We start from the raw sequence: 12,426 nt of genomic DNA on the forward strand, positions 1-12,426 counted from the left end.
TTCACATACAATCATATTTTATTTCATCCAAACATTTGAGTTTGCATTCATTCATCAATGAATACATTATCCCATTATAAGGAAATAAAAGAAATATACATTTTCCAAATTTTGACTTTTTGGTCAACTGTTGACCTTTTGATCAAATAGATGACCAAAGTCAACCTTTACATTTCTTCCTCCTAAACTTAATATTGACTACATATACATCCATACTTGATCCAATGTTGCTTCATGATCGAGAAAACTCCATTTTTTTCAATTTGACCATTTCGATGCCATAAGCCTTGCCTTGCCCACCATAAAGTCATGTCATGCTTTGCTTAAAGACCTACAACCATACCAACACACAAAAATCGAAATTCATGTTCAAGTCATACACAAAATCCTAATCTTAACCATTTGAATCCAATTCCATAACCATTTATTGCAAACATTCAAATAGCACACCTTCAGTATATTTCACATACATATTCCCATCCAATCCAATTCCATAAATTATACACATTTAAATTCAACACAACTTTCCAACCATGCACAATTTCCTATACCATTACAATCCAAAAAAAATCATACACAATGAATAATTCACTACATATTTGACATACCATTCAATTTTCCACATCAAATCCCAATTGCATTTCAATTCTACATAACCTATTGGTCTTTGCCAAGAAAATTGAGACTAACATATACACTTATAAACTGACCTTAAATAGGGCATAATATTTCACAACGCAAAGGTAGTTCATGATAGAAAAATCACAAAGCATATAACCCTGTAAAATTTTTATAAAAAACGCATAGCCCTGAACACAAGTGAAAGCAACTAATACATCAGCCCTGCATAATATGGTAACAGAGCAACATTCAACACCATTGCCCTGCTTCACCCAAAACCACATACCTGCATAATCATAACAGAACCAATGTAATTCATTTTTTTCCAACTTAGCTCAAAGACAAACTTGCACAACAAACCATTAACAGCCACCTAATTTTGTTTTCCTCATAACTAACTTCATAAAAACTCTAACTGTTTTCAAAAACCACCTAAAAAACTTTGAACAGAAAGCAAAAATCTCATAGTAGAAATGGTAACAAAATCCAATAGAATTCATAACCAACTCAACAAAATTTTGGATGGAAGGCATAACAGGATAACAACTTAACTGAATCATCATCACTTATATAAACAAAGTTCACCTCCTAATTTCAACTGGAACTTTTTTTCTCTCAAAACAGAAAATCTCAGATCATTCACCATTTCTTGCAATCTCAAATAAACAGCTATACAACACTCTCACTTTCCTTCACAGAATAATCATCTTCCTCACTCATCACTCTCTCACATTGGCAATATCTCATAACAATTCACTCTTCTCATATCTTCATGATTTTCACACCTCTCGAACATTCAATCTTCGCCACGAATCTCAGAACACACCTTTTTCACTCTCAATCTGCTTCTGCAAACACGCAAGCAAATCGCAGAAGGCGCAATCATCATGATGCAATTGATCGAGTAATTCGCAACTCTCATACCACAAACTCACTGCGATGCGAATTCACGGTGTACTTCGCTTCCCTCTCATCCGTATCTAATGCTCGCACGTGAATAAGAAGAAGAAGAAGTGTGAATCAAAATCGAAGAAGTAGAAAGTTTTGATACCTGTTTGCAATCAAAGCTTCAAAATCTGGTGAGTTTCCTGGTGTCAATTATGTTTTTCTTCGTTTCCACATGCATACAACCGATCTGAACATTGATGATGATGTTGAGTCACGAATCGATGAAGTGGAGTCGTGGTTTCTTCAATTGGTGCGCGACGATTCGAAAATACGAAGAGGAAGATGAACGCGTGATGCAAGTTTATGGATGAGAAGTGTTCTTTTCTGTTCACAGGAGCATTTTCTTTCAGCTTATTATGCTTTTCGTTTCATGCTGATGTGCAAAATCAGTGCTCACGATACCAAGTCGGGTTTGGGCCTAAGGCCCAAATGAATTATTACTCATCGCACCCCAAGGATTAGTAAACACCTTTTTGATTGACTCCGTGTTGGGCCTTATTTCCCTAGGGCCCAGGCGCGTTTTTGTTCATTCATCCCAGTTCAGGCCTTTTTTTGGCTTCAAGCCCCATTTCCAATTTTTGTACACCATTTTCTTGTTTTTGTGTTTCTAATTAGAAATTAATTAAGACTTAGAATATTAGAATATTAGAATATTAGGAAATATTAGAATATTAGGAAATCTTAGAAATAAAATTTTAGAATTCATTAGGATTTTTAGAATTTGATTAGGAGGTTTAGAATTTTAGAATTGATTAACTCTTTTGTGATTTCTAGAATTTAATTAGGTTAATGAGAGTTTAGATGATTAAATTAATGAGGATATTTAGATTAATTAAAACCTTAAGTTTAAATTATAGAAATAATCTAATTTTAGAATTATTTTTCTAAATAGGTTAATTTTAGATTAGCTCAAATTGTGGGTATCATGTAGTGTAATTATATGTTAACTAGGTTTGATTAGATAATTAATTTTGATTAAATCTTGGTTGATTAATTGTGAATAACTAGATATTAGATTAGGTTTAGTTAATTTTGATTAGGTCTTAATTGTTATAATTTTAATCAATTTTTTCCTAATTAACCACTTTTTTGGATATGACCATTGTACCCATAGGTAGGAAAATCTTGATTTTTTAATCTTATTCCCTTAGCTTAGGGTTTCAGTCAGATTTGTATGATTGGTTACTTCAATACTTTGTTATTATATATATATATATATATATATATATATATATATATATATATATATATATATATACTTTCAATCCCACTGATTAGTGTTGACCAAAGGTCACTTTGGTCAACCAAATCCTTTGTAATTGTGTTGTAAGCCCCAAGCCTAATTCAAGTGATCAGAAGACCCTTGATCATTTGATATGGCAAGTTCATTGCGCTCAAGCTATTATGGATATACTGAATCTCAAGAGCTCAAGACCTCAAGGTTCAAATGCAAGATCAAGACTTCAAGTCAACATCAATCAAACATAGCTAGCAAATTGGACTACCTCTCAAGCGCTGCAAAGGTGTCAACACTTATCGATCATGATTCAAAGTGTGCGGCACAAGCCTTAAGCAATAGAGAAGGAATGAGACTGGAGAATTCCTACCCCCATTCTGAATATGTTTGGGTATAGGACGAATGACCTAGTGCTTATCGTATTCACCTCTATTCATAGACTTTAGCACAATTCGAATCATACGATTGGCAAGTCTCTATTCACAAAGCATTAGTGCAACAAGCAAAGGACTACATCAACAACTTATCAATCATAATTCAAGTTGTACGATACGAGCCTTAAGCAATGGAGAAGGAATTGGACTAGAGAATTCTTACCCCCATTCTGAATATCTTTGGGTACATGAGGCTTGACCTAGTTGCTCATTGTATTCACCTCTATTCATAGACTTTAGTGCAATTCGAATCGAATGATTGATAAGGTCTTCATCACTACAAGAAATGACAACAAAGACTTTTCTCCCAACTTGAAAGTTAAGATGAGAATTACATGTCACGAGCCTTAAGTAGTAAAGAAGGAATCAGACTCGAGCTTTCCTACACTCATTCTGGATATCTTTGGATGCGGGACATTTAGCCTGTTGCTTATCATATCCACCTTTAATCATAGACTTTAGTGTGGTTCCTATCCAATAGCTATAAAGTATATTCCAATATTTAAATCAATTTTTTTGTCTTAATCACCTTATTTTCAGCCCTAGTGGACTGAACTACGAAAGCTCTGATTTTCTTATGCACTATAAGGATACGTAGGTAGGAGAATTCAGATTCTTCGGGAGCTACCTTATTTATCAATATAACCTATTTATTAATCAATCATTCTTCATTCATCAATCAAGACCATCTTTTTGAGATCAAATATATTTCCCTTTGGACTCCTTGTACATCATTTTAGGACCGTGTAGCGGCAGTCCACCTCATCGATCATTTCTTCCTCAGTGGATCATTATTCATACCCCCTTTGACATTCAGATATCCCTTGGATCAATTCCCTTGTAACCAAGTCTTTGAAATCCTGATCAATCAACTTAATCATTGTTTGCCTTGTCAATCCTCTTGTGCTTTGGCAAACCCCTATTCAATGTGAGCCTTATCAGTCTTCTTGTGCTTAGGCCTGTTCCATTTGCTCATTTGTTTACCTTATCAGTCCTCTCGTGCCTTGGCAAACCCCTTAATCATTGTTCGTCTTATAAGACCTATCGTGCTTAGACGAAGCTCTTGCCTTGTAAATCCTCTCGTGTATAGGCCAATCATTTCATAATCATTGTTCGTCTTATAAGACCTCTCGTGCTTAGACGAAACTCTTATTTTGTAAACCCTCTCGTGTATAGACCAATCATTTCATAATCTTTGCTCGTCTTATAAGGCCTCTCATGCTCAGACGAAGCTCTCTTGCCTTATAAATCCTCTCGTGTATAGGCCAATCATATATCACTTGTCTCTGTGGTTGATCACCATTATTGGGTTAACACCACATTCTTGCTTGTTAAGCATCTTATCTTGCCTCTTGAAAATCAATCTCGTTCCTTTGTTTTCAGTCGTCGTAGGCTGAACTACGATTGCTCTGATTTTCTCATTGCACGACGAGAATACGTAGGCACGAGGGTTTAAATCCTTCGCGAGCATACTTATTTATTATTCCTGCCTTAGGGTATTCTTCCATTCATCTCCAGGATGCATACATATTCTACCTTCATTCACTTGATGTGATACACTTTATCTTTGAGCCAAATACACTATCTCTTTGAGCTCCTTCTTGCATTTCCTTTGTGAACCAAAAGATGTTTGGATTTTCCCCAAACAATTAATTCACTTTGTCTTCGGCTATACCATATAGTTGCGAATGTTCAGACAGTCTACATATCGGTTAATGCCAGTTTTACTCTTGGGTCCACGTCTTTCACCCGTGCTGGAGTTCAAACAACATTATCCTTTGGTTCAAACCTTACCTTTATCACAATTCTTTTCATCTCCCACCACTAGTTCTTTGAACTACGGAGCTCTGAATTCCTCATTGCAAGATGAGGATGCGTAGGCGTGAGGGTCTCAATCCTCACCGAGCACTTTATCTATTTCTTTTTCCTTTTCCCATTCTTTTGTGAGTAATCTTTAGATATAATACCTATTCGAGCAAGAACAATCAAAACGGTTCCCATGGAGTACCATGGATATTTGGAATGCTAATATCTTCCCCTTGCATAATCGACTTCCTTACCCAACATATTTCTTTCCCTTGGTTTTTATCGATGTTTTCCCTTTCCTTCGGGAATAAATAAAGTTCGATGACGACTCTGTTGTATGTTCGAGCGTGCGACGCGTTTGAGTATATTTCTACTAGCTTCAGTGGGGGATCCACATGGGATCCCCAGTTGATTTAGTCAATCTAACGTGTGGCAGGATAAGGGAGCACCACTGGTAGGGAGGCCATAGACGTGGCAAGCATGCATAGCGAAAGAAGGGAAAGGTATAACCATTGAAACATGTTGAGAGGAGATTTCATTTTGAAATATCACCCTCTTTCTCTTTGTACCTTTAACCACTCTCTTTTCTCTATGAAGTCCGGCCTTCTACTTCAATCAACCCTCGCCAGAGAGGGACAGCGACACCACCGACCTCTCCGGTGTCAACCACCACCAAACACCAAAAACCCAACACAAAACCCACCTAATTTAACCTCTTCTTTCCAAATCCCAAACTCATTTAACCAAAATACCACCCTATCAACGGGATCAGACCAATTTGAAACCCTCAATTCAAAAACTTCAAAAACATGTCCTAAATCAATCAAAACACAACAGTCAACATTGATTTAAGCGCGTATACAACAATTATTTTAAGCGATTTCAAGTTATTAACACACAAGTCCAAGATTTTAATGTACACAACAAAGCAAGGTGTTCAATATTTCAAGTCAGGCACGATGGACTCTAAAGAGGAAGAAAGTCTACCAAAAATGTTCAGGTGAAAAAAATTTGTTTCCTTGTCCTCGTTCTTTTTCGCTTTTTTTGTATACTCTATTTTGGTTCAAGCTTTTCCTACGCCAAATTATTGTTGTTTGTGTGTTGTGTGTTTGGTTGTGTTGTTGAACTGATAAGCTTACGGCTAGCTCTTTCTAACTCTGAATTTCAACGTGAAATTCATAGTAAAATGGATGGTGAGTAGAGTTTTAGGTATTAGGTTTAATGGAGAGAAAAAATGAGTGAGCTAATTAGGCAGAAATATTACCCTAATACTCACGTAGATTAGTTCACGTATAAACTAATATGCAAGCAAGTCGGGTTCATCTAAAATTCTGCATAATTTTTGCTCTCTGAAAATATTAGGGTTCTCTGTGTTCTTTTGGAATGAAAAATAGATCATTTTATAGGCTAAGAAGTTTTCTCCAATACGTGTGAATTTGGTTAGGATTTTCTGGCTCATGTGAAGTTTTGGAATGGAATGAATCTGTTATGATATTATTGGTTTTATGGAATTTCTGCAATTGTGTGTGTGATGCCATGTGACTGCTTTTTTCTTTTTAATGTGGTCCCCTAAATTGATGATATGATTCTATGTATGAGTATGTACCATGGTTGCTGCTTCTGACTTTGTTGAATATGTGATGGTACAACTTGCAATATGTATGTTTGTATGTCATGATGCTTGAGGGTCCCATTTTGGTTCATTTTTTATGTCATGCTTGATAATTTATTTTCATGTTATGTGGTACTATGATGCTTATGGTATGTTCATGATTTTTTTTGCAAGGTAATGAAGAGGTATGGAGCATATGAAAGATGTCACATGGAAATGGTGAAGTTGTGTGATGAAGTTGATGCACGATGTATACCTTATTTGCATTTTTAGTTTTCTATTTTATTTTAAATATAATATACTATATTAATGTACTATTAACTTTAAGACCAAAATGTACTAAGTACCATTATTTAAATGTATAGAAATGCATACTTATATTTATACTTATTTCCCAAAATGTCTAACTATATGCTTCATCACATTTATGTTATGTTTAGAAGGGAATGAAAAAAGGTTGCCTTATTCAATTTTAAACAATGCAAGGGCTAAAATAAGATGCAATAAAATGCTCCTAATAAAAGATGTTAAAAATAATTAATTTGACTAAAAATGATAATGGTAACATGCTTCTATTATTTTGTAAAAGATTTCCCTATTCTCTCTAACATAAAAACACTTAACATATATTAATAAAAAGATAATATAAGGAAAAGGAGCACAAGGACCCAAAATGGAATGAACACTTTAAATGACTAAGGCTTAAAAGTTAAACCAAAATCTTGACTTTGAATGTAAAAGGTGTATTTTAAAAGTCAAAACCAAAATTTAAACCTTTAACTTTCATCTTTATGTATCATATGCATATGAACTTTTACTGGGGGAAAAACAAAAGGGCATGACCAAATACAATGGTCATGGTAGTACAGATGAAAATGAAATGGATAATGCAATTAACTAATAGGACAAAATTGAAGTATGACAGTTGCCCCTATCTAATTGCCTTAAACCCAGGAAAATGAATTGCCACAATGTTTATTCTTTTAGGGTAGAAGTCAATTTATTACGAAAAGATCCCAAAAAATTTCCCTCCATCTCCCCTGCAGATAATAAACATCATTAGAATACAACAGCAAACAAATCTAAGTCAGAAAGTGTTATTTCATACCTAAATATGCCTTCACTTCGTCGTTGTCTTCATGATCTCGGTTAATAAGGATGCTAGACTTCATAGAACAAAAACACCCTAAAACCTAAATCAATTCTTGGTTGAGGGTAAAAAGTGCACGAGGGTCCACATTTTCAGTAAGTTGGGGATCCGAAGACCAGAATAAAGGAAAAAATCCCCCCCCCCCTCGCCCCTATGATAACGGGAGATGCACCATCCATTCCTCGTATTGCATAAACTTATCTTTCCAATCCTCATAAGAGTTGGTGAAGGGTTGTAGTAGGTTTCCACAAGAAAAAGGGCGCAATGTTACCCAGTCATTGGTGGGAAGAAGTTCCATCCTAAAGAAATAGAGAAACACTTTGACAGAGGGGGATACACCCAAGCTACAACGGACTATATGGAAAGCTTTAAGTATACCCCATACATGCAGGGTAACCTAAGTAGGGGCAAAATTAACAACATTAAAAAATTTATGTTTCAAAATAGGTAAAGGGAATCATAACCATTAGGTTATACACAATGGGTTAAAAGATGTAAAACTAAGGAGAAAACGGCTCGCCAAAAGTATCCATATTGCCCACTCATACTTCGAATAGGGCTCCATGATCACATCCTTATCTCGGTCCATGCTGCAAAATTTAATGCCATGACAAAATTTATCAATCATTCCCTTAGTGGAATACAAGGACATGCTATCATAGACATGAACGAGTTTAGTCTTATTCCTCGTGATCAATAAAAACAAGGACTCATACGAAAAGATGCCTAACCCATAAATGTTTCTAGGAAAAGAGAAATGGAAAAGGAAAATAAAAGGGTTTTTATGAAATAATATAGAGAAGCCAAAAACACACGGCCATACGTTGACCCAATAAGGGAACTGCCACAAGAAGTGGAAAGTCTCCACACCTAGAAGACACACGTAAGAAGCAAAACAAATTAGTTTCCCCAAAAAGTGCTATCATGAGATGAATTAAATGTAATCCATGTTTTTTACCACTCAAACACTAAAGCTTTTATAAGCGATTGATGTTTTGACATCTCAGTGCCTCGCCTAAAAGTATGAATGTTCTATCATAATCCATTCACCCTTTTTAAACGCCTTCAGCTGAGGGATTCTCCCCTAGTTGAGGGACTTGCCCTTTATATATAAATGCGTTCAACTAAGGGACTCTCCCCTATCCGAGGGACTCCCCCTTCGAGCATGGTTGCCTTCGACTAGAGAAATCTCTGGTATGAAGAGGTTCATGCTTCAAGTAAAAAAGAAGTTTAAAAACACTTCGTCCTTAAAAAATACCTTGTTCTTGGGGGACTATGTTGTGTTATATTTGTGGAAGTCCTAAACTGGGACGCCCTCGCTTAGGAACCGTTTCGCCCAGGCGATAACTCGAATACCCGATTAGAGGTATTTGTGATGTGTGGGTCAAGAAAGTCGGAGACTTGACTAACTCCTAAGAGATAGGTGGTCAATAACTACCTCTGATAAGAGGAAAGAGATTGACGCTACTAAGGAGGACCTGAACCCTAGACCCTAAAGGCCTCTATAAATACATATGCCATGCAAGAGAAGGACAACTCATTCTTTACACCCCAAAAGAGCATAACACTTACTATAGTCACAACACCACGACTGAACATAACCATACACTTGCTTCCAAGCATCACCAGTCATCCGCATAGCCTATCACCTCAAGTGAGCAGGACTCCTGAACTACCTCAAAACACAACTGTACAGGGCTTCTCGTTATCGTGGGCCAACTCTAACCACCATATAGCGTTATAAACCTACTAAGGCCTCTGAGTCTCTCTGTCCTTCCAGAGGAAACACACACACCTGTACATTTTGACTAGTACAATAATCAATTGAATTCGTCAAAAGAAATAATGAAATGGCTAGGTAGATAAACCTTCAATGGAGATTTGGTTGTGGTCCGACGTTGCCTTGAGTCTTTCGTTGTGATCATTTCCTAAGGCTCTGGAATGGGTGTACTTTCCTTCTTTAAGGCATTTTCTTTGGTTAGACGGGGTGTCGAGGCACCCTACTCTGTATCCTCCCGCTATCATATAGTTGGACGACCGAGCTCTCTGGGGATGTTGCTTAAGGTCGGTCGTTTGGGTCTTAGGGCCCCAAGATTGCTGATAACACTGAAATTTACGTATTTTCGACTCCGATTTCACATGCATTCTAGTTTTTTTATTGTCATTTTGTTGTGTTATTTCTATGTTTTCAGGTTTTTACTTTAATCGGAGCCCCGATCGAGAAGAGGAGTGAAAAAGGGCTAAAAACCCTAAAATTCAGCATTTTGTGCTTATGGCCTACCCAGTGGCGGGCGCCACAGGCCAAGCCATGACGTATCAAATTTTTAATTCCATCAACTCCCACGTTTTCCCACTACTTCCACTAAGGTGCCCCATATTGTGCTTGTGGCGGGCGCCATGGCCTTGTGGCAGGCGCCATGGCCTTGTGGCGGGCGCCACAAGAGGAAAAATGGTTCCCTCCTATTTTCAAGTTGAAGGGCATCCAAGTCATTTCCATCTTTTTACTTGCTTATAAATAGAAACGCGAATTCACTTTTACAATCATCCAAACTTAGAGCAGATGCAAACTCAGAAGTAACTTTGTTTCACTTAGGCATATATTCAGTATTTTATAGTGGTAATCGCTTCGCATTGGAGTGTTACCACAATTGTGTCATCAAGTCTGTGATAGAGTCTGTAATCGAGTTTGGAGCACTTTGGAAGGAAGTTAATCCTACCGCCATTTTCTTTTCCGCATTGCAATTTACTCAGCCCTCCGATTGGAGCAGGTTTTTATTTCTTGTCTTTACTTTATTTATTTCCCGCACTCACTTTTACTTTATTTATTTCCCGCACTCGCTTTTACTTTATTTATTTCCTCGCACTCGCTTTAAATTATTTACTTTTCGCACTCGCACTACTTTTATTTACTTTCCGCACTCGCACTACTTTTATTTAAATTAATGCACTTTTATTTTACCATGTCTAACTAAATCTAAAAGGTTAGAATGTAAGGATCGTAATTGAACCGATAATCCGTACAATTGTTCGTAGAAACACTTAAGGGCTATTTTAACTTTCAAATTAAGTTTTCCCGCACTTCAATTCCGTTGGGTAAGATCGAAAGCCGTCCAACGTCTTTATAAACTTAATTATTTTTAACTATTTCAAAAACAGCGAAAACGCTTTGTTTAGTTCATTAGGAGTTTTTAACATTAAGAAGAAAAGAGATTTTAAAACTATTTTCGGACGCGTTTATAAGTTTAGAGTCTGGTTCGTAAGAACCTCTTTTGGTTAAGAAGTCCAGGTTATAATACTTTTCAACTTAGTCAAGATACTATATTTCTTAAAAATAAGTTTACTACTCTAACGCAATGCGCGCCTTTTTATAAGTGACAATAAGAGGGTTTGATTAGGGAGTACAACTCGGTTCTAAATACGCGAAAGCGACAATTCCTGTTAAATTAGTTCTTTTCAAAGTAGGAAACATTGCCCATAAGTAGTTCTATTAGCAAGTACTTGGATCATCAATTGATTACGTGAATTACATTCGACCCTGTCTTTATTAATTAAATCTATTTAAATACTTTACTTTTCATTGCACACTACGAAAAACACCTATTTTGACTACCTTTGATAAACACCATAACAACAGATAACGATAGCTTGACACTTGGTCTCTGTGGATTCGACAATCTTTTATATTACTCTGACGCGTTCGTATACTTGCGAAAAGCACGCATCGAGAGTTTGGCGCCGTTGTCGGGGACCAATTTCGTCAAATTTCATTTTCCTGTTGTTATATCGTTTAGACTTAGGTTATTTCCCGCCGGTCAATGCGAAGAACTCGCAACACCGGAAGTTTAAGCTTAGTAAACCCTCTGGCGGAACCTGAACGTTACGCTCGCGCACGTTTATTCTTTCACAGAATTAAGAGAGCTATGGCCGAAGATCAAAACCAAAGACCTCTTAAGGACTTCGCTCAACCATCTAATGAAGAACCTAGTTCTAGTATAGTAAACCCAACTATCCCAACCAATAATTTTGAACTTAAACCATCCCTGTTGCAACTAGTGCAACAAAGACAATTCGCGGGTCTCGCTACCGAGAACCCTAACCAACATTTAAAAATATTTCTTCAATTAGCAGATACTTTTAAAACCAATGGAGCTTCTCCTGAGGCAATACGTTTAAGATTATTCCCTTTTTCCCTCAGAGATAAAGCCCTATCATGGTTAGATCCCCTTCCACCCAATTCCATTACGACTTGGGATAACCTTAGAAGAGTTTTTCTTGCTAGATATTTTCCCCCGAGTAAGACCGCCGTTCTTCGAAACCATATAACTAGATTTACCCAAAACCAAGGAGAATCGTTGTTCGAAGCTTGGGAGAGATATAAAGAGTTGTTACGAGCATGCCCACATCATGGCTTAGAAAATTGGTTAATCATCCAAACCTTCTATAATGGACTTCATTACAACACAAAGATGACCATCGACGCTGCCGCAGGCGGTGCTCTGATGAACAAACCTTACCCTGAAGCTAGTGCCCTCATCGAAGACATGGCTCAAAACCATCAATCATGGGGAGTCGAATGAGCGACAGTTGAGAAGAAGGAAGCCCAATGGGGAGTGCATGA

At 36.9% G+C, this 12,426-nt stretch overlaps 1 long non-coding RNA gene and 1 other non-coding gene across 2 annotated transcripts; both read right to left on the reverse strand.

The window, feature by feature from the left end:
• On the reverse strand, positions 1-1,996 carry LOC127081049 (uncharacterized). Its single transcript, XR_007788059.1, has 2 exons — positions 1,673-1,996; positions 1-331 (listed from the first exon to the last, which is right to left on the reverse strand). It is a non-coding gene; the product is annotated as an uncharacterized LOC127081049 (long non-coding RNA).
• Positions 1,997-12,112: 10,116 nt separating this feature from the next.
• Positions 12,113-12,219, reverse strand: LOC127115949 (small nucleolar RNA R71). The gene has a single exon (XR_007800946.1). It is a non-coding gene; the product is annotated as a small nucleolar RNA R71 (small nucleolar RNA).
• Positions 12,220-12,426: the final 207 nt, after the last annotated feature.

Source organism: Lathyrus oleraceus, chromosome 1 (genome assembly GCF_024323335.1).
Source record: "Lathyrus oleraceus cultivar Zhongwan6 chromosome 1, CAAS_Psat_ZW6_1.0, whole genome shotgun sequence".
In the NCBI taxonomy this organism is placed as follows: domain Eukaryota; kingdom Viridiplantae; phylum Streptophyta; class Magnoliopsida; order Fabales; family Fabaceae; genus Lathyrus; species Lathyrus oleraceus.